General features: G+C 43.2%; 1 pseudogene; it reads right to left on the bottom strand.

Annotated features, from left to right (window-relative positions):
• Window positions 1-26,632, bottom strand: part of LOC136620553 (zinc finger protein 850-like) — a 493,122-nt pseudogene that overhangs the window by 426,996 nt on the left and 39,494 nt on the right.

A 26,632-nucleotide genomic window follows, 5' to 3' on the forward strand; every position in this document is an offset into this window, starting at 1 on the left:
TAAAGGACTATCGAGTGCCGACTGGATTGCCACCTATAGCTCTATGATATTTGTAGGTACAGGATCTCTGTCGCGAATAGATCTTTCCACCACATCCCATAAATGCTTGATTGGGCTCATGTCGGGTGAATGTGCAGGCCGCACAATTCGTAGGAACTCTCCAGGATGCTCTGTGAACCAATTTTGGACAACTTGTGCCTGAAGGCATAGTGCATTATCTAGCTGGAATATCACATCATTGTAGGGTCCACATAGTCCATGATGGGCTGCGAATGGTCACTAAGCAGTGAAACATAGCAGGCACTGGTGAATGACATGTTTAGGCAGATCAGTAGACCCAACCATATAATGAAAACACAGCCCCACAGCAGCATAGAACAACCACTAGCCTGCACAGTGCCTTGCTGACAACTGGGGTTCAAGGGGTCAGTGCCACACATGAACCCTACCATGAGCCCAAAACAATTGGTACCATGACTCATTGGACAATGGAAAACAAAAGATAAAAAATGCAATCTTGCGCTCCTTCAAAAAGGGGGTGAACAAAAGTGAACAATGTATTTGGAAGGTTCACTTACTCTTTTGAAGAATCCTTCTCCTTACAAACCTTCTCCAACGGACGCTCCTCATATTTTTTTTAAGCCCTCCAAAAAAAAACAGGCAAAGAGCGCTACAAAGTCACGCGACTTTGTAGCGACACAAAATTGTGATATCTCTGTCAGAAAACACAATGATATCTCACAGAACACAGCTGCGATATTGCTGCGATTTTCTCGCAGCGATATTTCTGTCACTCGTGTGAAAGAGGCCTTAGACACTAGAAACCATTTGCAGCCACTATTGCTAACAGCCAACAATAACAAGATGACATAGAGCACACAGTATACTACACTGCTGCCGGAGAAGATTAATAGAAAGCTCCATTACATCAACCTGTAGAGAATTTACAGAAATCTCAGCTTCATCTACCTGATGATCCGGTGGGACATGTTCCTCTTCCTCTGGACAATCCTGGGAATATAGAGGACTGGGACATCTCTCTGGGGGATTTCTCTGACTGGATCCATCTATAGGAAATAACCAGAGAGACTCAATACATTATGTATCTGATGGTCAGATGATGATGAGACTAGCCGACCCTCAAAACTATCCCATACAATCAATGAAGGTCTTCTCTTACCCGGTGATGTGAGGGGCTGATGATCCTCCATCATGACGTCCTGGTACAGATCCTTGTGTCCTTCTAAATACTCCCACTCCTCCATGGAGAAATAGACAGTGACATCCTGACACCTTATAGGAACCTGACACACACAATATACCGTCATCCTCCAGACTCCTCCCTTGGCGGTATTATATAATGTCCCCCCCCCCCCATTTCTAGCAGCGCTCACCTCTCCGGTCAGCAGCTCAGTGATCCTGTGGGTAAGTTCTAGGATCTTCTGCTCATGTATCAGTGAATGAGGTGAAGGCTCGGTGATGGGGCTCTGGGTCCGGCTCCATCCTCCTGACACACGGGGGGTCACACACTCACCAGACGACTTCTTCACTACTGTGTAATCCTGTGGATGGTAAGACACTGATCACTACATGGAGGCTAAGAAGCCTTCACCTTTCCCGTCATTCCCCTGTTCATTACTAGAGATAAGAGTGACATCACGTGAAGCTCTCACCTCCCGAGTTATCCAGTAGATGATCTTCAGGGTGAGGTCTAATATCCAGGTAGCCATGTGGTCTCTGTCCTTCTCCATGCTTGGTGGGTCATTGATGGAAAGGACCATCGTCTTTATCTGTAAGAGTCCTGAGCCTACGGAACCTGAGGGAGACAAGAACATCTTCCATGAAGTATCTCACTACTAGGGGACTATAGAGGATTAGTGACAGCGTACAACGGAAGTGATTTAGCTATGAAGGAGTGTTATATAATATTCTGATCAGTAATCTGGTATATATTAGTCAGCCACCCCCGTTATATAGTGAGTATAGGGCCACACAGTATATACATCATCAAAGATCCTAAAGTCACTAGGATATAACATGTACATATAAATTAGTGCACCAACATACAGATGAGACAAGAAAGTAGAGCGATCCACTGATCGCAATAATATGTTGAGGTTTGACGGCTACCACCCTGCTAACGTGTTAAATTCACCACTTTGGAGCAAGATGTTACGAGTAAGGCGCATTGTAGATGATGACTACATTGATGACCAGCTAGCACTGATGTGCAATAGATTTTGTACTAGGGGCTACCGGAGGGAGAGATTAGAAGAGTTCAGTGAGAAAGTACAGATGGTGGACCATGAGACTGTTGACACCGAAGACAGACAAGAAAGCTTTATCCCACATTTTGTTTGTCTCAACTTTTGGTCCCCTTGGTGGGAGGATTAGACAAATCATTGTTAAAAATTGGCCCATGCTATCTCATTGCTATCCAAGTATTGCAGAATTCCGACAGCCACCAGTAATGGCGTATCACGGTGGGGCAAATTTGAAAGACAAGTTGGTTCATAGTGTGCAGAAATCTAGAACCCATGTGGCACAATGCACCTTAGCCCAGGCAAAAACAGGGAATTTATCCTGCTTGGGATGTGCGTGTTCCCACAATCTGGCAAAGAGGAACAAGTTCACGCACCTACACACCAATAAGGCATAAAATATCAAATGCAGATACACTTGTTTGTCGCCCTTTGTAATTTACATGGTTACTTGCCCCAGCGGTCTGCTCTACATTGGCGAAACGACCTTGGAGGTCAGACATAGAATGACTAAGCATAAGAGCATGACTAGAACGGGTAAGACAGACATTCCAGCGGCAAAACACTTCATTGAGGCTGGTCATACAGTTAGTCAGCTAAGGTTCTGGGTCATTGACTCAGTGCCCTTTAATGTAAGAGATGGTGACAGAGAGAAACGACTGGAATTGTTGGAATTAAAATGGGTTTACGAACTCGATACGTTACAGACAAGGGGCCTCAATTTGGAATATAATCCTTTACACTTTTTGTGAACCACAGCTTGTTTGTTGATTCATTTGTCAGTTCAGTATATGGGGACAAATGTTTGACATTTGTAACGTTATTCTTTTTTAGTCTCATGGTGTTGTTTTTTTTTAGGTTTCAGACTCGTGGTGGGCTGGAGGCGGTGTGGAAAATTTGGACATCCTCACTCTATATATTATTAAGGCAGTCGATATTCCAGCAAACACTGTCTCATCCTGCATACATGCGGATGGCGACTGTTGACACATGACATGTTTTGTGATTATACTTTGCGTGCCATAGACATGAGAGTTTACGCGATAGGCGCAGTGAAATCCTGCGCATGCACCTTAGCAGAAGTTCATGTCCTTTGTATCGAGAGTGCCTACTATCTTGATCTGCGTCTTCCCTTAGTAAGGGCCCATTTAGACACAACGATAATTGCTCAAAAGATGTCTTTTGAGCGACTTCTGATCGATAATTGTTGTGTCATTTACAGCGCAAGGTCACCGGGGTATACAGCCGAGCGCTCCGAGCGGGGTGGGGAGAATACAGCTGGACCGCTCTGTTCTTCATACCCAGGCTGTCATCAGGGAGTGGGATACAGCTATAATAATACTATCAGCTGTATCCCACTGTGAATCCCTGATTAGGCTCATCATTGTCTTTCAGCATGCTGAATGACAGCACGATGTCAGTGCAGTTAGATACAGCGATTATCGCTTTTAAGCCAATTTTGAGCGATAATCATTGTGTCTAAATGGGCTTTAAGTGTTATTGTGCTGCTGACACTTGTTTTTCTCTGCCTCCGGCTCCGGGAACTGTGTAGATGTGAGGGTATATGTATATATTGCCATATGTTTTTTATGCTTTTATACCTGTATGCAAGTTCTGTGCAATGCTAAAATGAGAAAAACTTAAAGGGGTTGTCCCGCGGCAGCAAGTGGGTCTATACACTTCTGTATGGCCATAATAATGCACTTTGTAATATACATTGTGCATTAATTATGAGCCATACAGAAGTTATAAAAAGTTTTTTACTTACCTGCTCCGTTGCTGGCGTCCTCGTCTCCATGGTGCCGACTAATTTTCGCCCTCCGATGGCCAAATTAGCCGCGCTTGCGCAGTCCGGGTCTTCTGCAGTCTTCTATGGGGCCGCTCGTGTAGAATGCTGGCTCCGTGTAGCTCCGCCCCGTCACGTGCCGATTCCAGCCAATCAGGAGGCTGGAATCGGCAATGGACCGCACAGAAGCCCTGCGGTCCACGGAGACAGAGGATCCCGGCGGCCATCTTCAGCAGGTAAGTATGAAGACGCCGGACCGCCGGGATTCAGGTAAGCGCTGTGCGGGTTGTTTTTTTAACCCCTGCATCGGGGTTGTCTCGCGCCGAACGGGGGGGGGGGGGGGGGTTAAAAAAAAAAAAAAACGTTTCGGCGCGGGACAACCCCTTTAATATGTAACCTTAAAAATCATAACAGATATGCCAAGGCTTTGCAAGGCTGAGAGAGATGTGTCCAGAAATTCAGAGATGATACAGAACTGGATACGAAGGCCGCGTGCTTGGCTATTTTCACAGTATCTAGATAACAACTGCTTACGTGACTAACACTGCCTCAGGCGAAACTGCGGACATCACAAATATGGTTATGCGGTGGGTTTGAGCCAATAAGACACACTTCTAATGACGTGATAAGGGGTATAAAGCCCCATGTAATCTGTAATAAAGTGCGCATATATATATATATATATATATATATATATATATATATATATATATATATATATGTCTATCTATCTATCTGAACAGGCTTTAATATAGGCCCCGCATTCTAAGGACCTAATTCCAGACCTGTTCTACATGTTTTATTGTGGGTAACTAAGAGAATGGTTTTGTAACCACATATGATACCAAACTGTGTGTTGGTATAGGAGCCTGACATAAACATATCTCTTGTCTGGGAGGTAGACCTTGTCTGACTAGATACTATCACTCTGTAGAACCTGGCCAATTCTAGAGTTTGGTTACATCTTTGTTTTATAACAATACAAAGCTTGTGTATGACTAAGCAAGTTATAGTGGATAAGACAGGAGACAAATTGTAGTAGATCAGAAGCATCTTGTATCTGTAGGGAGAAGCCGATCTCTTACAGTGTTGGTCCATGAAACCGGTCTGCTTTTCACTGTGGGTTCTCAAGTGAAAAGATGAACTCCAGGCAGAAGTGTTTAACCCTTTCCAATCCAATTTGTATCCTGGTTTTCCTAGGGGGCTTACTCTTTTTCTGCCGATATACAATGGCACTATATGCTGGCTAAAGCCAGTACTGCATGAGGTGACTCGTTGGATAGGCTCCGACAGCAGAGAGGCTGGCAATATACAGTAAGAGAACCCCAACGGACGTCGTCCAACATCGGAGCTGTACAGGCTTAAATCATAATGTCTTCAGAGGTCAGACAGTGGATTGGAAAGGGTTAAGGTTGTAAGTATGTCTTGTAAGTCTTTTGTATTGTAAAGTGTATTTATATTTTATCACTTGCTGGATGTATTTTACCTGTAGAGAATCATTGTAAACATTTACGCAATATCACCTATTTTTATGTAACTTTGTTTTATTATCATTTATTTGTTTGTATTAATAAATTTTGTTGTATCAACCCACTTGTCCTTCTTTAATCCATTTAGGACCAGCCACTGTATATATACGGCGGCTGGTCCTGGGCTTAGAGGACCGCCGACAGTAAAAATACGGCGGTGCTCTAAGCCTCCTGCCTCTGCAATCAGTCCCCAGGAACGGGTTATCAGCTGTTAGTGACAGCTGATAACCCGGTACAGAAGGCAGGAGGGGTTTTTAATTTCAATGAGCACTGTATGGGGAAACTGAAAGTAACATTTACTTTCAGTACGGGAGCCTCGGGGGGTCATGTGACCTCCCGGGATTCCCTGCTACTGCAGAGCTGGAGGGTCAGACTTAGACCCTGGCAGCTCTGCAGGTGAAAAGTCACTAGAGGGGTTGCTTTCCCCTATAATTAGGGCTCCTATGGACGCCCCAGCTACAGTGGAAAGTGTCAAATAAAGTTAAAAAAAAAAAAGTGAATGTCCTCCAGAGGTCTTATATGACATCATGGGGGACATAGATAGTAAAAAACACAATTACATACATCAGTAAGACAAAACAACAGAATAAAACAACAATACATACATAAGAAAGAGAATAACACAAAGCAGACGCCAACAAAAACCGTCGCCGTATGCGCCCTGTAAACCAAAACCATACATACTATATATGAAAACGTCCGAAGCAAATAGAGGAACCCATTCCCATACTTTATTTTAGTGTAAATATAAAAATATTTTTTTTTAAAAACTATAAATGTTAAAAAAAAATCATTTTTTTTAGCATTTTACCCCCAATAAAACTAAAAAACAGAAAAAAAAGTCAGTGAAAAAGATATTAAAAAAATAGTCCTATATGTCTCGGGAAAAAAAACGCAGCAAAAATAATTTTGGTAGCTAAAGGGAAAAAAATGGAGCAGTAAAACCGCCACATGGGTAAAATCCCTAAAAAGTGTCTGGTCCTTAAGGTACAAAACAACCTGGCCCTTAAGGGGTTAAAGCCGTATCCGAACTCGTTCTTTGCCAGTTGGCAAAACACCATTCTGTGTTGCAGACAGCTTCTCCCCTTCACAGCACCTGTACCCCACTGGCGCCAGTGCACTGTCAGGCCTTAGTCAGATGGGCGTTTTTTTGCGCGATTTGCGCATATATAGAACCACATGTCCGCTTTTTATGCGGATATGCGATAAATTATAGGACACGACGATTCGCAGATCGCGCCTATCTGCGTTCGGCGTTTTATGTGCGCACCAAAATCATTTACTGCAGCTGGCTGCGTTTTTCTCGCCGGCCAGTCTAAGTTTCATGCGCATTTTGATGCGCACGGCGATTTTTCTCCGGTCAGACGGGCGTTTTGCTGCGATGATTAACGCGGCTAGGTGCAGATTTTTACTGCGATTTTTCGCCCCCGGTCACGCGATTTGCGTATGCGCATCCGTCATGCGATCCGCAAATCGCGCGAAAAAACGCCCGTCTGACTAAGGGCTCTTCAGGGTCTATTTAACCAGTCAAGCTTTATTGAAACAACAGAAGAAGCAAGGAACAAAGTAAAGTGGACATGCATGGAAAAGATGATAATGTATAAGTAAATCACTAGTACATGTATGAAAGATGAAAAGCAAAATAATAAACCATCATAGTGTTTATATGCACTTTGTCTGCAAAGGTCCCCGAATAGAATCCCTAGTAGAGATATCTAGAATAAGGCCTCATGTCCACGGGGAAAATGAGGCCCGCCGCAGATTCTTCATGTAGAATCCGCAGTGGGTCCCTCCTGCCCGGCGGACATGAGGGCTAAAAATTAGAATAAACTCACCTGCTCCGGATGATGTGGATCTTCCTTCCTTCTTCGCGGCCGGATCTTCTTTCTTCGGCCCGGCGGATGTGCTCGGCCCGGCGGCAGCTAGAAGCATGTGGCCTTAGATCTCTATTGCTATGCTATTGTTAATCATATATTTCAAACACGTTGTATCTATCCTTATTGTTGTTTGCTTGAAAATTTCAACAACAATAATTCGTATAAAACGTAAGTGTTGATAGTTTACTTTTGTGAATTAACAAACTGCAAAGTAAGGGCTAATGCCCACGGACGGATTATCACTGTGAAATTTACGGCCAGACTTGCGGCGCGAATTCCAACTGTGATATTCCGCTCACGGGGGGAAAATTGCAGCATGTTCTATTTTGTGCGGAAAATCGCACATGGACAGCTTCCATTGCAGTCAATGGAAGCTGTCCGTCCTGTGATGTTACGCACAGTGGGCACAGCGGAAGTGCAGAGATCACCGTGCAGAGGTACTGACCTATGTGAGTGTCTGTGGAGCGACCCTACCCCTATCCTCCTCTGGAGAGTTCCCCTGCCAGGTAACTGGGAATGCAGGACCGGTGTCATCCTGTGTTTTCCTCCCAGACCTCAAATCTGCTGTTCTGCCTGCACGGCTGTCTTTTGCAATTTGTGCCTTGTACCAAGTCTTTTACAAGTAAAGTTTTGCCAGGCCCTGACCGTTCCCAGGAAGCTGAGGAAATTTAATACTATCTGCGGCTTATTTATTTATTTACCGCGGAGGGGTCATTCCGGTGGGTAACGGAACAGTGGCGTCACCAGTGACAACCTTAAATCCTGTTTCCGTGTTTATTGGCCAGCCCTCTCATAGGGGTGTCCGGAAGAGGCCCAGCACTGCTCTGGCCGAGGCTACGTGTCTTCCTCTGGGAGGGAGCCTGAAAAGTGCCATTGTGACAAGTGTCCACTCTACCCTCCCAGCTCCTCAACGTATGCCTTGTGTCCAGAGTCACCCTACGAGACGCTGCACTATCTGGAACCATTTAACATGAATTTTGATACAAAAGATGCCTTTTTCCTGTAGTTTTTTTTGAGAAACCATATATACGAGTATAAGGCATATAATGACATAACACTTTGAACGACTGTTTATATAAATATATGTTTTTGGTAGTGTTTTCTATGTGAAAGGGTTAATTGTAAAGTTAGCACCTCAGAGGGATGTGTTAACTCCTTAGTCACCAAGCCTGTTTGCGTCGTAATGACTAGGCCATCTTTTGGATATCTGGCATGTGTACTTTAACATAGAATAACTCCGTAAGGGTTTTGCATATCCAAGTGATTCTGACATTGTTTTTTTTTTGCCACATGTTGTACTTCATTTAGGTGGTAAAAATAGACTGATAGAATATTAAAAGCGCCAAAATTGGGAAAAGTTCTTAAAAAATTGTCACTTTTTCACATTTTCAACTGCAATATCACAAATATGTGCAAACATACTGTACAAATTTTTGATGAAATATATATTTCCATCTGTTTACTTTATTCTGGATGAACATTGGAAAAAGTTCAATTTTTTAACCATTTAGGAGACATACAAATTTAACCCCTTCCCTGCCCATGAAGTAAGGGTACGTCATGGGAGCGGGGTACTTCCCACAAAATGACGTACCCTTATGTCATAGGGGTAGCGCGAGATCATGACAGATCAGAATTGATGCGTTTTCTCTCCCTACAATCATAAAAAAAATAAAAGTTTTACAATATAGTCTATGTATGCAAAAATAGGACTGATAAAAATTACAGTTCGCCACGCAAAAAAAGAAGCCCTTATACGGCTGCGTCGACGGAAAAATAAAAAAAAGTTATGGGTTTTGAAAAATATAGATGAAAATCTACCAAAAATTGTTTGGTCCTCAATGCCAAAATAGGCCATGTCGTTAAGGGGTTAACAATGATTATTAACATTTTGAGGAAAACTTTGTTTTCCTACACCAAGCCAAGATGGAAAAGGCTCATAGGTGTCAGAATGATAGATACCCCCACAAATTACCCCACTTTAAAAACTACACCCCTAATGTATTCACTGAGAGGGGTCAGGAGTATTTTGACCCCACAGTTTCTTTTGAGCTATTAATGCAATTTAGAGGAGAAAAAAATAAAAGTTCATATTTTTGCAAATATGTTATCTAAAAGACAGGATTTTTTTCTATAGCGCACATAAAAATGAGGATTGACACCCCAAAATGCATAGCCCTGTGTTCTGTGTTCAGAAACATACCCAATGTGGCCCTAATCTTATACCTGTATGCACAATGAGGCCCAAACCTAAAGGAGCAGCCGGTGGCTTTCAGAACAGACATTTTGAGCACATGCGCCGAAGTTGGGGAAAGGTCTGCGGATAAAGATCCCATCGAGGGACACTGCCGGTGGCCTTATGTAAGCAATTTCACCCCCCTCACGAATTGGATCCGTGATGGGATGTGAAAATTTAACTTTTTTTCCTTTACGTGATCACCCTTTTCTATTAGAAAACGGTGATCACGTGACCAGGGAACGTATACCACGGCCCCCCCATGAAAATCTCCAGGCTCTTGGCTATGTTTGGTAGCCAGGAGCAGGGAGAATTTAAATCCGTGGCTTTTGCACATGCGTCCACCAGAAACCTAGGTGAGGTCTGTGAATCCAGGGACTTTAGGTATTTAATTTCATCTCCCCTCACGGATAAGAGTTGAGCTCCATCTGGATTGTCTGCCTGCTGTATGAAGGAACCCTTGAATTGTGCCCCACAGTTAAAGGGCTACAACCAACTCTTGGGTAGGATCGGTCACACATGTGGGGGGAGTCAGGCTGTGCATCATGATTACATGTGCAGGTAAGGATGAAACTAGATGGGCGACTTTCATGTGAGTGCGATATCTGCCGAGAAACTCAGACGATATCGTACTTGCAAAGATGCGACTGTGATGCGTTTTGAAGCATTTGCAATTTTCTCGCACATGAAAATTTTTTTTTAAAGCTCCCATTAGGAAGAAATGGCGATATCACCCAAAATAGGACATGTTGAAATCTGTTGCATCACTTCTTCTCGCAGCGCTGTGAAAGAGCCCTTATGATGGATATTTTTTCACACTTTGCTATTCTATTCCCTGAATTTCCCCTCCGTTATTTGGTGTTATTCCGGACGCTCTCCGCCTTGGTGGATGTATCGCTATACAGAAGGATCCACAGTATCAGTTGCTCTCTGGGACGGTCTGAGGGGTTTGTTGCAGCCAGCCTAAAATTCAATTCACATTTGTCCGTTGGCACCAGCTGAGTCCCACATCCCATTTTATCACTTATTTTCCAAAGCACTGTCCCCAACTTCTGTGCTTGTAATTACAGGCACTGCTCCCATTGATTTTGAGCCACACCTGTAATTACAAGCGGTGGCCACTACACAAGGGTTGGAGCAGCGGCTTCCGCTCTGACCACGGTGTATTCTGGCACTGACAACCAGCGCTGCATGGAAAACCCCTTTAACCCCTTCACGAGCAATGACGTACCGGTACGTCATGGAGCGTCACGGTATGTATGAAGAGAGGTTGCGTGGCAACCTTTCTTCATACAGTGCTGTCTTACCTGCTCAAGGTTTAGCAATTCTACAGCCTCATTAGCACGCAAACGAAGCAAACTGAGACAGTTTTAAGGTAAAACAGATATAAAACATGAGTTTGTTTACTCTTTAGTATATAAATTTAAGTGAAACTGTTAATTAACATATAAAGCATACAGATCACATGGGTAACAAAGATAAGCATCAATACATCACTGGATATTGTGGCATCACTCCGCAATCGGGGGATCTCCAGGAACGATTGGTAGGAGGAATCCGGGAAAACGCCGACACGTCTGCTTGACCACAAGTTGAGTCCCAAAATGCCCCTGAAAAATCCCCCCTTATATTCTACTTTTTCATTGTGTAACATATCTTCTGCGCAGTTATGAGTATATACGTCATTCTTATATAAGGTTTTACGCATGCCCAATGCAATATTTGGCGAATTCTAGTGTATGACCTCATTATGAAGTTATTCACATCTGGACAATATTACTTTGCAGCATACTGTGACTATGAGTCATTCTAGCTGGTTTTAACTGGAATTTGCTGCATTTGTACAGTTCTTTAGTAGGATGTTCAGGCCAGTTCAAAAGTTTATTGAACTTGTATAACACAAATGGAAAATCATAGGGCAACTAGTTAGTGATCAGTACCTACCTATGCCTTTGCTATACACAGTCTCTCAGCTCAATCGTGTCACACACGTATCACAATCGGTCCTTGATCATTCATTATTTGCCGTATGATACCATTAAAACTTGGGGTTTTCTACAGAAATACTTTATATGCCATGAAACAATTCCATAGCGATAAAAGTATTACAACTATGGCCAATACTAAAACAGGATGTATTAGCCAATTAAGAGTGGTTTGTGCAGATGATGAATATCCCATAAAGATGTCATACCAATGGTGTGACGTGGCATCAGCAATAGCCGATCCCATATTTACAATTTTGCCAGCAATTACAGTAGTATTTACAATATGCGTTGCCAAAGATTTATTAAGCTATTTAATATGTTGTTGTACTTCTTCTGTGCTTTCTACAACAATTTTGCAGGGTTTTTTCTTTGTGTAGCTATGAATTGTCTCAACCTGCATTTTTTATATTAATTATATAAAACATAAAACAAAACATTAAATCAAACAAGTTACATATATTAAATCAAAGTTTTGACCCATTTTGACCACAGATATTTTTTTTTGGTCTACTGACCTGTGTGTTTTATGGAGGCCCCACACGGCTACGGCACGGTCTGTGTTTCACCCTAGATAGGTGTGTTTCCTATTGCCACCTGTTCCTGGAACCAGCAAGTGTAGTAGAAGTAGTTTCTCAATCTATCTTTTACCCTTTGTGGTAGTAGTTGAATAAAGCTCCTCCAGGTTTCGAAGAAGGCTTGTACCATCTTTTCTTTAAAAAGTGATGTTTCTGCCCAGTCCATTTGAAACAGAAACGCTAGCTTGTCCAGGAACAGTCTGAATGGAAGCCCTGTTGGTTGTATCCATGTCTGTAAGATGGCTTTTAGTCCTGCTGCTGCTATGAAGTGTAGTAGTTTTCTGACACCTCTTGAGCAGTGGTAGATTTCAGGATCTAAATAGCCAAATATTGCCCATGTTGGCTCTTGTGGGCAAAAATTCGTCAGGTGTGTTTTTGTGTATTCGCCTATTCGTGTCCAGAAATTCTGTATTGAGGGGGATGTCCACAAGCTGTGATATAAGTTTGCGTGAGGTGCCTGACATTTATAACAGTTTGAGGTATCGTAGATGTGGAATCCTCTGCTTGGAGTTAGGTATGACCTATGGGCGATTTGCAATCTCATCTCCAGGAACCTAGCCGATGGTAGGTACCTGTGTGCCGAGGTTAGAGATTTCGTTATCAGTGTTGGTGTGAAGTCGGGGTTGTCCATGGCCCATTTGCCCACCCCCGGGTCAATGTCCTCCTGCTCTCTCTTATTTCTTATTGCCCTGTACAGCTTGGAGATCATGCCTCGTGGACCAGTTTTCTTGGTCATCCATGTGTCGCCTGTTTGTACCCAATCGGGTTCTTGGAATCGTGGTATGAGTTCTGTGATGTAATGTCTGACTTGCAGGTATGAGAATAGTGGCTTTCGGAGTTCAGGGTATTTTTGTTTCATTTTGTCGTAATAGTTTGTCTATTGTGTGTATTCCTTGGGCCTCCCATTCCACAAATATGTTATGGGGGGTTACCGTCTTGGAAGTTGGGATTATTCATTAGTGACAAATACGGTGATGTTTGTGGTGATGTTTGGCTATCTTTGCGCAGTTTATTCCATGTTTTCTAGGCCGTCAGTATCAGGGGGTTCTTTTTAACTTTTCTGGGAGTTCTGCATATTGGTAGTGGAGGATGTTCTGGAGTCGTGTTGGGCCGGCCATTTCCTGTTCAAGTGGTTTGTTTGTGAAATATGACTTAGCATGAATCCAGTCATGGATGATTCGCGCCTGAGCTGCTAGATTGTAGTCTCTGATATTAGGTAGGTTGGTTCCTCCGTTCTCTCTGTGTTTATGTAGTGTTTTGAGCGCGATGCGCGCTCTTCTTCCCCCCCATATAAAATTCCTATATAGGTAGTTTATTTTTTTTATATCTTTTAGTTTTAAAAATATGGGTAGCGAGTGTAGGATATATAGTAGGCGGGGAAATTCTATCATTTTTAATAGGCTTATCCTTCCCAGAAAAGAGATTGTAAAGTTTTCCATGTGTTTAGGGTCGTTTCTAGTTTTTTAATGTGAGGTTCTATGTTTGTGTTATATAGTTTGAATGGGCTTCTTGTGATTTGTACTCCCAAATATTGTATAGCGTGTTTGTCCCATTTGAATGGGTACTGTGTTGCCCATGGGGGTTTGACCGGTCCTCTTAGAAGTAGGGCTTCTATTTTGTCTAGATTTAGAGTGTAGCCCGAGAGTTTAGTATGGGAGTTAATGTTTCCCTAGGGTTGTTTATCACCAATATGAGATCGTCTGCAAATGCTTCAACTTTTATCTTGGTACCCCCGCAGGTCGCCCCTGTAAAGAGTGTCGTTTGTGTCAGGTATCTGAGTAATGGGTCTATTGACAGATTAAATAACAGTGGTGAGAGGGGGCAGCCTTGTCTGGCTCCTCTAAATATATCTATGTTGGGTGTGTTAAGGCCGATAACTGTGAGGGTCGTAGTGGCATTCGTATGCGTCGTGTCTATGTAATTCGCAAAGATCTGTCCAAAACCTCTTTTTTCCAATATTATGTTTAAGAATGGCCAGGCCATCTTATCAAAAGCTTTTTCTGTGTCCAGACTCAGCAGCATCGTAGTCTGGCCCTCGGGGTTTTGTGCTACGACCTTCGCCGCTATGGCGGCTCTAATGTTCTTTAGGGCACTCCTCCCCTGTGTGAAGTCTTTCTGTGCTGGGTCTAGTATGGATGGGAGGATTAGCTGGAGTCTGTTGGCTAGTATTTTGGACAGAAATTTGTAATCACAGTTTAGCAGTGCTATTGGTCTGTAGGATCTTGGGTCTGTAAGGTCCTTGTTCGGCTTAGGGAGCAGTATCGTTCTCGATGTTCCGAAGTCTTCTGTCTGTGTGTCGTTTGTGTATATTGTGTTGTAGAGTTGGGTCAGGACTGGCACAATGTCTGCTATTAATATTTTATAGTAATCTGTAGAGAATCCGTTGGGGCCCGGTGTTTTTTCCCCTTATGCTGTCGTGATCACCTCTCGTACCTCTTCCTCCTGTATGTCGGCGTCTAGTAGGGATTTTTGCTATTCTGTTAGTTTTGGTAGGTTCACGGACTCTAAGAAGTTGTTTAAATCTTGTACATTTGATGGTTCTGCCCTGTATAAATTTTCAAAATATTCGTGTAGTATTTGAGCCACCTCTTCTTGTTTTGTTGTGAGATTAATGTGTCTTAGGGTCAGTATTGGTTTGTGTGGTTGTCTTTGCTTGGCCAAGTTGTGTCCCGTCTTATTACCCCACCTGTAGAAGTTGCGTCCCATCTTATTACCCCACCTGTAGAATTTATTTTTTGTTAGTTGGGTTTGCCAATGTGCGTGGGTATGTATAAACGTATTTAGTATGTGTTTTGCTGTAAGAAAGCTTTGGTATGAGTTGTCATTGTGGGAATTCATGTGTTCTTTTTGTGCTTCCAGGAGGGAATGGTGTAATGTCTCAAATTCGAATTTTTTCCTCCTATGGGACAGGTAGCTTATGATTTGGCCTCTCATCACTGCCTTTGAAGCCTGCCAGAATAGGTTTATGTTGTCTATGTGCACACTATTGTCATCTGCGTAGTTGTTCCAGTGGATTTTCAGGTACGTTCTAAAGTCTTCTGATTTCCATAGAAATGAGGGGAAGCGCTATATTTTGGTTAGCCTTTGCGGGGTTCTCAGTTGTAGTCTCATTACTATCGGCCCGGGGTCGCTGAGGGATATTAGGTGAATTACCGATTGGTGGTGGTATTCAAAAATGCTGTTTGATATTAAGAAAAAGTCTATGCGTGAGAATGAGTGGTAGGCATTGGAGCAGCATGTGTATTCTTTGCTACTGGGGTTCAGTCGCCATGGGTCACATACGCTGAGTTGTTCTTTTAGTGTTAGTAATGCATGTGTGGTTGAAGTTGTTTGGGTAGATGGTCCTGTTCTGTCTAGTGTTTCATCTTGTATGCGGTTAAAATCTCCTCCCAGAATTATTCTGTCGCTTAGGTATGGTTGTAGTTTTTCTATTAATGTGGCATAGAATGTTGATTGGTTTGTGTTAGGGGCATAGACGTTCACCAGGGCATACGTTTGGTCATCCATTTTGATTCTCACTATTAGATATCTTCCCTCCGGGTTGCTATGCTTTGCAGTATTGAGTGTGGCATGTTTTTCCTAGTCAGGATAGCTACCCCTCGTGACGCTGATGTGTGTGAGGCCATGTAACATGCGTCTATCCATGGTGCTCTCAGTTCTCCCTTCCCCTCTTTTTTCCAATGTGTTTCCTGTAAATACACTATGTCTGGTTTATTTCGTTTCAGGTGCGTGAGTACTTTTTTCCGTTTAATGGTTGTGTTTAGTCCATCTACGTTCCAGGATAGTGTTTGTATCGTGGTGGGTGTTTGATATTCTGTTGTTTCTAAGTCTCTAGGCATATTGGTAGGTGTGAGTTGGTCATAATTACCGTAGCTTTTGCCTCTTTTTTACTGTCACATCCCTCGGTCCCAGCGAGCCGCGGATGCAACTGGATGTTGTTCGTACCGTGCCTGTGGGGCTCTCTGATCCTCCCAGTGGTCCGTTTTCTAAGGGTCAAATGGGTCAGAAAAAAATAAAAAGCATGAAAAATGTGAGAAACATAGTAATAAACATATAAACTTTTAACATCAATTTCGCCTTTTCTTTTTGCGTGACATGCGCCAAATCCACTGTGTTTGGAACAGGGTTGTAATAAAAAGCAACAGTACAGTTCCTTCTTTTTCAGCCTTGTTCTCCGTTCTCTTCCATCTGTAGATGTCTTCCTACTTCCTCCGGGGTATTGAATATTAAGGATTTGTTGCCATCTTGGATCCGTAACTTTGCTGGGTATAGCAGTTGGAATCGTGTGTTTTGTTCGTGTAGAGCTTGGCAGATTGGGGTAAATAATTTGCGTTTTTGTGATACTGCCACCGAGAAGTCTTGGAATAGCAGGATTTTTGATCCTTGTATTGTTAGTTCTCCTTGTCGTCTGTAGGCTTGCAGGATTGTTTCTTTTGTTGCCCAATGCATGTATTTTGCTATCACTGGGAGAGGTCTGTTTCTGTTGTTGTGCCCCTCCCCCTGTGGGCCAATTCTGTGGGCTCTTTCTATTGTTAGGGGGTCGTTGGGCATGTCTAGTTGAAGTGCCTGCGGTAGCTAGGTAAGTTAGGAGCTGATTGTTGGTTACTGTCACGGGTATTCCCACAAAACGGAGGTTATTGCGGTGATGTCTATTCTCTAAGTCATCAATTTTTTACCTGCAGCATTTCGGTTTCTGATTGGCTTTTTTGTATCGAGGCTTCTAAGGTTGCTATAATTTGTTCTGTGTTCTGAGTTTTCGTTTCTAGTTCTGTCAATCTTTGGGTGTTGTCCGTGATTTGAGACAATGCTGAGTTTATAGATTTGTGTAGTGTTTCTTGTCTATTATCAAATAGGGGGAGAAGCAGTTTTGAGACCTCTTATGCCACTAATGTCGCCTGTGTCATGTCCACGTTCTTGTTCCTTGATTGCTCTTTAATTTGCGTGGGGGGGGGGGGTCCATTGCATCTTGATCGGAGTTTGGTGAGGCCGTAGTGCGCGGTAGGGTGTTCTTCAAGGGGGATATGGGTTGATATGTGGTCTTGCTCTGTTTTTCTTTGGTATTTTTGATGAGTTTATTCTTTTGTTTCCCTCCTGTGGTTGTTTTGTCTGTATCTGGCTGACGTGTTGCTCACGTTGAGGTTCCCGCGTTTCTTTCGTTTAGATATTTGTCCATGTTTTGACTTTTCAAAGTCAGATAGTTATGCGGGTTGTTTGTTTTAGAGGATATTTCCCTGTTTCTCAGGTTGTTCTAGTTTTGTTGCAGTTTGTTTTTGGTGTGGATGTGGCTTTTCATCTGGTACCTATGTTTTCATTTCTGTTTATCTGGAGTCTTTAGTTCAGTTTGCGGTTTGTATTTTTGTTGAGTCTGGGTTTTCTTTTCCCCTCTTTCTCCTGTGGCCTTGATTTTTTATTGTTTTTATTAAAGTTGGGGGTGGAGCTCGTGAGGGGGTGGTGATCTCCCACTATTTTTTAGTTTTTGGGGCTTTTTGTGCAGGGCTTCTGGGCCTCTCATGGCCCTGATGTGTTTCTGTAACGCCCTTGTGGTTATGTGGTGTCTCCACGCTCTGTAGGTGCCTCTCAGCTCTTCCCCTTGCCTGTTGCGGTGGGCAGGGTTCGCCGTGGGCTTCTCGGCCGAAAATTTAGGCCGTGGCCTATGGCGCCGCTAGGACGCAATGTCCCGGTCGGCTTTTGAGGGTGTTCGCCGGTTCGGGGGGGTCCCTTGGGTCGTCCGGGTGCCCCTGGTGGACTATGGCGTGGCTCCCGCCGCCGTTCAGCCTGGATGCTCCGGTGGTCTTCCGGCAAGCTCGTCACCCTCGGAGGGTTTCCCGCGCCCCTCTGTGGCGCCCCAGAGTTTTCTCTCCCCTCGCAGTCCCGGCCGGGATTGGTCGCGGGCTCGCGACCGGAAGTTCGGGCCGCGGTTCTGTGCACAACTTAAGCCGCGGCACTCAGGGGTTCCCGGTGCGTCTCGGGTGAGGGCCTGGATCGGCTGGTCTTACCGGGATCTTCAGTAGAGGTAAGGTCCCGGCCGGCTGTGGGGTTTGCTTCCCCTGTTGCTGCGCTTCCGCGTTCCGGTTCCCGCGGGCCGCGCTGGGAGGTCCACCGGGGATCTTTCAGGCTCCTTTTCGGTGTGGGGGACTTCTGCCAAGCAAGCGGGGGAGATGTCTGTCCCCCGCAGCTGCTTTACTTAGGTCTCCAGAGAGTCCCGATGTCTTTGGGAGTGTGTCTGGCAGGAGCTCTGCGAGACACGTCCTGCTCCCTCTGTGTCCTGGGCGGAAGTCTTCTAACAACTTTTTGAATTTAGTCAAATTCAGATCCCAATTCGACACATTTAAAGGCAGCGGTTGGCAATTGACAGCCACTGTCTTGTCTTGTTCGGGTGATAACACAAAGGTCTCATTTTCCCAAACAAGTGCTGATATGTTTCGCAAGCATCCTGAAAACGGGACAACCATCCCAGGTACAACAGGATAATTACTTGCCAAACATACCTCCTATGGGGCTATTGCAACCATCATCTTAAACGTGAGTGGCAGCACAGTCCATTCACATACATTGATTGTATTTTGCAATAAACATGTTTCATAAACAGCCGATTGGACCTTGCATATGGTCCCTTCTAATGTATCATCACACAATGATAAATCACGAGTTCTATTTTGGTCATCAATGTAAATCCTGTTAAATCTAGGTACCCAGAAATGCATATCTTCCGGAACACCTATAAGTAAGGGGAGAACTACAAACTTACACATCACACTCTTTTTAGTAACATTGTATATGAATATGGTCCCTTTACATAATGTATAGTTGCAAGCCATTTTCTGCGCCTCCAACTGTATCCAATCAGTTTCAGTTATAGTCTGATTGAACACGGTCCTCCACACCTGCTCATTGCCAGTCATGAGCATAGTTTGAAGTGTGTTCTTTTGTTGTTGCTGATAAATGGTCTGCAAGGTACATATTGACCAATTAACATAGTTAGATATGTTAGAATTTATTTCATATGAAAACCTATTAGATGCATCTTGCAAATCAAGCATTATTGTGTCCACATCGGTTTGCATACTAAAAGGCTGCCATATAGTGGGCATCCATTTAGCCGGTAATGTGAGCACATCTTTAATACCACTTCCCGCATTATGCATTCGATTAGCTAAAGTCTCTATATCAAAGCCATTAATAGTCCCAGAAAGTGCTCCGTAGCCTCCAAGTAAGGTATCATACCAAGCTCGACGGGAACGCTTGGTAGAACAAGTCCTTGAGGGTGGAAACTGCACGGAGGCTTATATAACAGTCTTTTGAGCGTCTCGTCCCACCTGGCGACAAGTAGATGGAACCCTTTTTATATGTCCAGGATCTATTTTCGAAGCATTAATGTTCACGAATACCAGGAACTGGCCTCAAATGGTCCGATTCTCGATCAAGTTTTCTCTCTAGTTGAGACTTCTTTTTATGGATATTCCTATAGGCTGAGGCCAATACCCAATTTCTCCTACCCAACTGAACTGCATCACCTGCCTTGGCAGGGGTCTCCTCGAGTACCTTAACAACATCGCGGGGCTCTGAATCTTTTAGCTTACTATCCCATGATTCTGCAAGCCCACTATGCATCAACTGCTGAGCTAATATATCATAGGGACCCTCGGACCAGCCGGGGATGTCTATTTTCTGTTCAGATTTAACCTTTTTGGTTCTTTTTGTAAACATATTGTTGTCTTATTGGCAAAATGCCAATTGGTGAAATTTTGCACAGAGTTCTCCCTTACAGAACTCACAAAATTTTGGCAACGTGCCAATTGGTGAAATTTTGCACAGAGGTCCCCCTTATTGCGAGACACCACCCTGCAAACTGGCACCAATTTCCCGAGTCCTGTCTCAAAGTTACAGAACTCCGAAAATTTTGCCAACGTGCCAATTGGTGAAACTTTGCACAGAGGTCCCCCTTACTGCGACTATCAATGTGTATTACTATTATTACTCTATCACTTATCAAAGCAAAGTTATAACCATTTGAACCCCTTGGCAATGGGCCAAAAATCTAACATGATGACAGCAACCCCCCCCGTGCACTGAGAAGCACTGTCACAATACCAAATTATACAGTAATATAACCTTACCAAAGACAACAATAATATCCTGCCAGACTACGCCAATTATTGTCTTACCTGCTCGAGATTTATTGATTCTATAACCTCATTAACATACAACCTAAGCATACAGTCTGAGGTAAAACAAATATAAAACACGAGTTTATTTACTCTTTAGTATATGAATGTAAGTGAAACAGTTAATTAACATATAGACATACAGATCACATGGGTAACAAAGATAAGCATTAATACATCACCGGATATTGTAGCATCACTCTGCAATCGGGGGATCTCCAGGTACGATTGGTAGGAGGAATCCGGGAATACGCCGACACGTCTGCCAGGCAACAAATCGAGTCCCGGACCCCCCCCCCCCCCCCCCTGAAAATCACTCTTATTTATACTATTCTTACATTACGTGGCATATCTGCTTCTGCGCAGTTATGAGTATATACGTCATTCTTATATGACTAATCAGGTTCTACGCATGCTCCATAAATTCTTGGCAACATATAATACTAAATATTTTCTCTATGAAGTAATCAACATCTGCATTCTATTACTTACAATATCTGATGACTATGAGTCATTCTAGCTGCTTTTCACTAGACCATACCATATATGTCCAAAGCTTAATGGAATGCTCAGGCAAGTTCATTAGTTCATTGAACTAGTTCATTGAGCTTATGGAAAACCATATGGGAACTAGTTATTGATTACTACCTACCTATGCCTTTGCACAGCCACTCAGTTCAATCGCGTCACATACGTATCACACATCCCTGATAGTGTACCAAGGTTTGTCATTGATTGGGATGTCTGCCTCTGTCAGGAATTTGTTAAGAAACCCATTGGTCACTATATTAAACAGGGAAGTACCACTTTCTCCTTGATGATTAGGAAAGTATTCTCTAAAATTTCTACTGATTACTGGATCTCTAGTTAGAGTAACAAATCTCATTGCATCTTTTGGATCCAACATCACCCCAGTCGCCCCGTGCTCAAATAGACGGGCCAACCATGGTATGTCAGATTCCCCAGGCTTTTGCCTAAATCTATTCAGTATATCATCAACTTCTGACTGAGAAAAATCCTCTAGGGTAAGCCTGGTGCGCCTATGTGGCACCAATTCTCCTTGCATCAATAGTCTCCCATCGGCATCGTACATATAGTTTCCCTGATCGTCATACCTGAGCAACCTTTGCCCATCAGGACCTAGGATAGGCTGGGTATCAGGTCCATATTCAGTAGTTTCCTTCCTTCTGCTAATGGGCTGGGCACATTTTAAAGCTGGTGGATCAATTGTTGGATTGGGTGGGTCTTCCCAATCCCCCTTATGCCAGTCCTCCTCCCCCGAAGAAGATGAGGATCCCATCAGTCTCCGTCCCACTTATCTGGGTCCCAGTCCACAGAAGCGAAAGCTATGGTTTTCGATACCTTTCGCTTATCAACGTTACCTTTATGTCTCATATTTATTTTGAGCAACTCTTTTTTGGTCTTTTTTGTAAACATATTGCTGTCTTATTGGCAAAATGCCAATTGGTGAAATTTTGCACAGAGGTCCTCCTTACTGCGAGACACCACCCTGCAAACTGGCACCAATTTCCCGAGTCCTGCCTTAAAGTTACAGAACCCACAAAATTTTGGCAACGTGCCAATTGGTGAAATTTTGCACAGAGGTCCCCCTTACTGCGAGACACCACCCTGCAAACTGGCACCAATTTCCCGAGTCCTGCCTTAAAGTTACAGAACTCACAAAAGTTTAGCAAAATGCCAATTGGGGAAATTTTGCACAGAGGTCTTCCTTACTGCGAGACACCACCCTGCAAACTAGCACCAATTTCCCGAGTCCTGCCTTAAAGTTACAAAACTCACAAAATTTTGGCAACGTGCCAATTGGTGAAATTTTGCACAGAGGTCCCCCTTACTGCGAGACACCACCCTGCAAACTGGCACCAATTTCCTGAGTCCTGCCTTAAAGTTACAGAACTCACAAAATTTTGGCAATGCACCAATTGGTGAAATTTTGCACAGAGGTCCCCCTTACTGCGAGACACCACCCTGCAAACTGGCACCAATTTCCCGAGTCCTGCCTTAAAGTTACAGAACTTAGAAATGTTTGGCAACGTGCCAATGGGTTCAATAAGGACTACTTACTGCGACTATCAATGTGTAATAACTATTATTACTCTATAACTTACCAAAACATAGTTATATCTATTTGAACCCCTTGGCAATGGGCCAAAAATTTGATATGGCTGACAGCAACCCCCCGTGCACTGAGAATCACTGTGACAATACCAAATTATGCAGTAACACAACCTTACGAAAAGACAACAATATCCTGCTGACTACGTCAATTAATGTCTTACCTGCTCAAGATTTAGCAATTCTACAGCTTCATTAGCATACTGAGGCAGTTTTGAGGTAAAACAGATATAAATGTCACCGTGACAGAGGAAAACCCTAAAGAATAGAATATGGTATCACTGAGGGAATCACTAAAATATAACTTTTATTAAATATAATTAAAAAATGTCTAAAGTGTGATCCTTTATTACTGTTCGACTCCAATTAAAAGAATTGGCGTTGTATAGACGAGAAAGTCCTTACACATACTATATATCAATGTACAGAGATCAGCTGCACCGATCTAAGTATGGTACAACAACTATGGTGACAGTGGCACATCTAATTTGTGTATTGCCATAGGTCAACACTGTAGTTGTATACAGCTCCAAATAAAACAGTCACTGTTTTTGTTAGTAACTGATATAGATAGCAATAATTTTATATTGGAGCTGGCAAAGAGATAATACCGCTTAAATGTTCTTGGTGTACAAGGTAGAGTGGTGTGTAGTATGATAAACACTACAGCACCATACCATATCACCCCGAGACCAAAAATGGAACACTGATAGTAAGGTCTCTATTTACTAGAGCGGTAAATCTTAGAGCAGGGTCAGTAAGATAAAGTGACCCTCTCAGGAGGACTTCTCAGTCCTATATACAGCCGATAAATGAGGGCTGAATATAACTGCTATCATTCAGATAAGAGCCGCTAATTATAATGTTTTGCAACCAATAGCGGCTATAAACAGTTGAGCAGAAGGGAGTTCAGTATGATGTGCACTGAGTTCCCACTATCAGTAACTGTTATAGTCAGTACCACCATCAGCACATGAGAAGCCTGATAAAAGGTAAGGTGGACATATATTGCATGTCCATCAGATCAGTAAGGCTATCCTTAGTGTAACATAGCTAACACCATCAACGCGTTTCAACGGTTACTGGTGGTATAACCGCATCATCAGGATGGGAAGTATCAGGTATAGGACTGAACAGCCTGAATGCTGCTCATTCTTTTACACCAATTGGCACATTGCCAAAATTTTGTGAGTTCTGTAACTTTAAGGCAGGACTCGGGAAATTGGTGCCAGTTTGCAGGGTGGTGTCTCGCAGTAAGGGGGACCTCTGTGCAAAATTTCACCAATTGGCATTTTGCTAAACTTTTGTGAATTCTGTAACTTTAAGGCAGGACTGTATACAACTACAGTGTTGACCAATGGCAATATACAAATTAGATGTGCCACTGTCACCATAGTGGGTGTACTATACTTACATCGGTGCAGCTGATCTCTGTACATTGATATATAGTATGTGTAAGGACTTTCTCGTCTATACAACGCCAATTCTTTTAATTGGAGTCGAACAGTAATAAAGGATCACACTTTAGACATTTTTTAATTATATTTAATAAAAGTTATATTTTAGTGATTCCCTCGGTGATACCAAAACAGATATAAAACATGAGTTTGTTTACTCTTTAGTATATAAATTTAAGTGAAACTGTTAATTAACATATAAAGCATACAGATCACATGGGTAACAAAGATAAGCATCAATACATCACCGGATATTGTGGCATCACGCCGCAATCGGGGGATCTCCAGGTACGATTGGTAGGAGGAATCCGGGTATATGCCAGCACGTCTGCTTGACCACAAGTTGAGTCTCAAAATTCCCCTGAAAAATCCCCCCTTATATTCTACTTTTTCATTGTGTAACATATCTTCTGCGCAGTTATAAGTATATACGTCATTCTTATATAACTAATCAGGCTTTACGCATGCCCAATGCAATATTTGGCGAATTCTAGTGTATGACCTCATTATGAAGTTATTCACATCTGGACAATATTACTTTGCAGCATACTGTGACTATGAGTCATTCTAGCTGGTTGTAACTGGAATATGCTGCATTAACCATTTAAATGCTGCTGTCAATTCTGAAAAATTAAAAAAAAATTGAAAAAAATTAAATGTCTGAAAAAAAAAGAAGAGTAGTACAGTAAAAAAAAAAACTATACAAGTTTGGTATCGTAGTAATCGTACCGACCCATAGAATAAAGTTATCAGGTCATTTTTGTTGCCGTTTGTGCGCCGTAGAAACAATATGCACTAAAAGATGTCGAAATGTTGTTTGTTGTTTTTTTTTTCATTTTATTCCACTTAGAATTTTTTAAAAGTTTTTCACTACATTATATGGTACTTTAAATAGCACCATTGAAAAATACAACTTGTCCCGCAAAAAACAAGCCCTCATACAGCGAATTTATCTAGGGGTACGATGTCTTTTTTGACTTTACAGTTTTTGAATGAATCTAAGCCAAGCAGAAGAAAAAATTTATGATTTTCATTTTTTTGGTAATTCTGTCATTTTAAAAGCAGCTTTTTTTTGTACAGCACATATATGAATGAAGACTTGCACCCCAAAATGGGTACCTCTGTTTGTCCTCTGTTCAGAAACATACCCATTGTAGCCCCAATCTTCTTAGAGGGCGCATGGCTAGGCCTATAGTGGATGGAGCACCCGTTTGATTTTAAGGCGCAACTGAATAAATTCCAGGCCCCATTGCACACTAGTAGAGACAATAAACTGCCAAAATAATAAAACGCCCCTCACAAGTGACCCAATTTTTGACATCAAGACCCCTTAGCTAATTTATCTAGGGGTGAACTGGGCATTCTGATGCTACATTTTTATTTTTTTTTAATAATTATAATGCAAGTGAAATATAAATGTAATTTAATTTAATTCACCAAATTTGACACTTTTAGGACCGTTTTCTTTGTTTCAAGCAGGAAAAACTGGGGAGACGGACTAATAAAAATAAAATTGATTCCCTAAAAAGAACCCCCCCATCCACACCCCCTTTTGACGTTTCTTATATGTGAAATAAAATTAATAATGTAAAACGGTATGATAAATTTCAAAGCAGGGGTAATTACAAAGGCCAGGGTGGGATGAGCACGGGGGGCAATAAAAACGCGTATCTCTCCTCCTCCCTTGCTTGGTGCAGACGCGACACTTTTTTTGGGGGGAGGTTTTGCCCGCAGTCTCAGGGATGGGATTCATAAAATGGCGCTCTGTGAGCCTTTGCACCTCCTCCGATTGCGATGCGTCTTGTGGTGCGGTGGTCTCAAATAAAAAATTCTCTACGAGCGCCTCCTGAAACTGGAAGAAGCTCAGCGTGCCCCCGGACGATTTAAAAATTATGTGAGCGTTATACGTAACCATCTGTATAAGGTAGATGGCTACCTTCTTATACCAAGCTCGCGTTTTACGTTTTACAAGGTAGGGCTGTAGAGCTTGGTCGGACAGATCGACGCCCCCCATTATTATAATCTGTGATGCAGACCCGTTTAGTTTTCTCCACTGCAGCCCCCTTCTCCCTAACTATAACGGAGGTGTCTGCGTGCACAGTGGACAGCATACAAACGTTCTTTCTGTCACGCCATTTTACTGCAAGCAAGGGGTCATAGGCCAGTGCGTAAGACCCTCCTTTGTCTACAAGCCTGGAAACCAGGGGTTGTGGGAATCCTACCCTATTTTTGCGGATAGTTCCGCAGGCCCCTGTACCTGCAGCGTGTAACGCTCTAAAAAGGGGGACGCGGGGGCGTGGCCAAGCAGCCGAGCTGACCGGTCGCATGTGAGGAGGGCTCCTCCACTTACCGGCGTTTTCATCATCCTGTGGTTATCCTGAGGGTCCCCCGACCCAGAGCAACACCACCGGAGGGAGAGAGAAGGGGTCCGTACCCCCGACGACGCTCCTGAAAGGCCACAGCACAGGCACCATCAGCGGTGGAAGCAGAGACCCGCGACCGCCGCAGCTATACAGGGAGAGGCACCGGCCGCCGGCGAGGACTTGGAGCCCGGCACAGCACCACGCAGGGCGAGAGGTGAGGAGAGTAGACCCCCGGAGGAGCGCCCGCGGCGCTGAGATAGAA

Source organism: Eleutherodactylus coqui, chromosome 3, assembly GCF_035609145.1.
Source record: "Eleutherodactylus coqui strain aEleCoq1 chromosome 3, aEleCoq1.hap1, whole genome shotgun sequence".
NCBI lineage: Eukaryota > Metazoa > Chordata > Amphibia > Anura > Eleutherodactylidae > Eleutherodactylus > Eleutherodactylus coqui.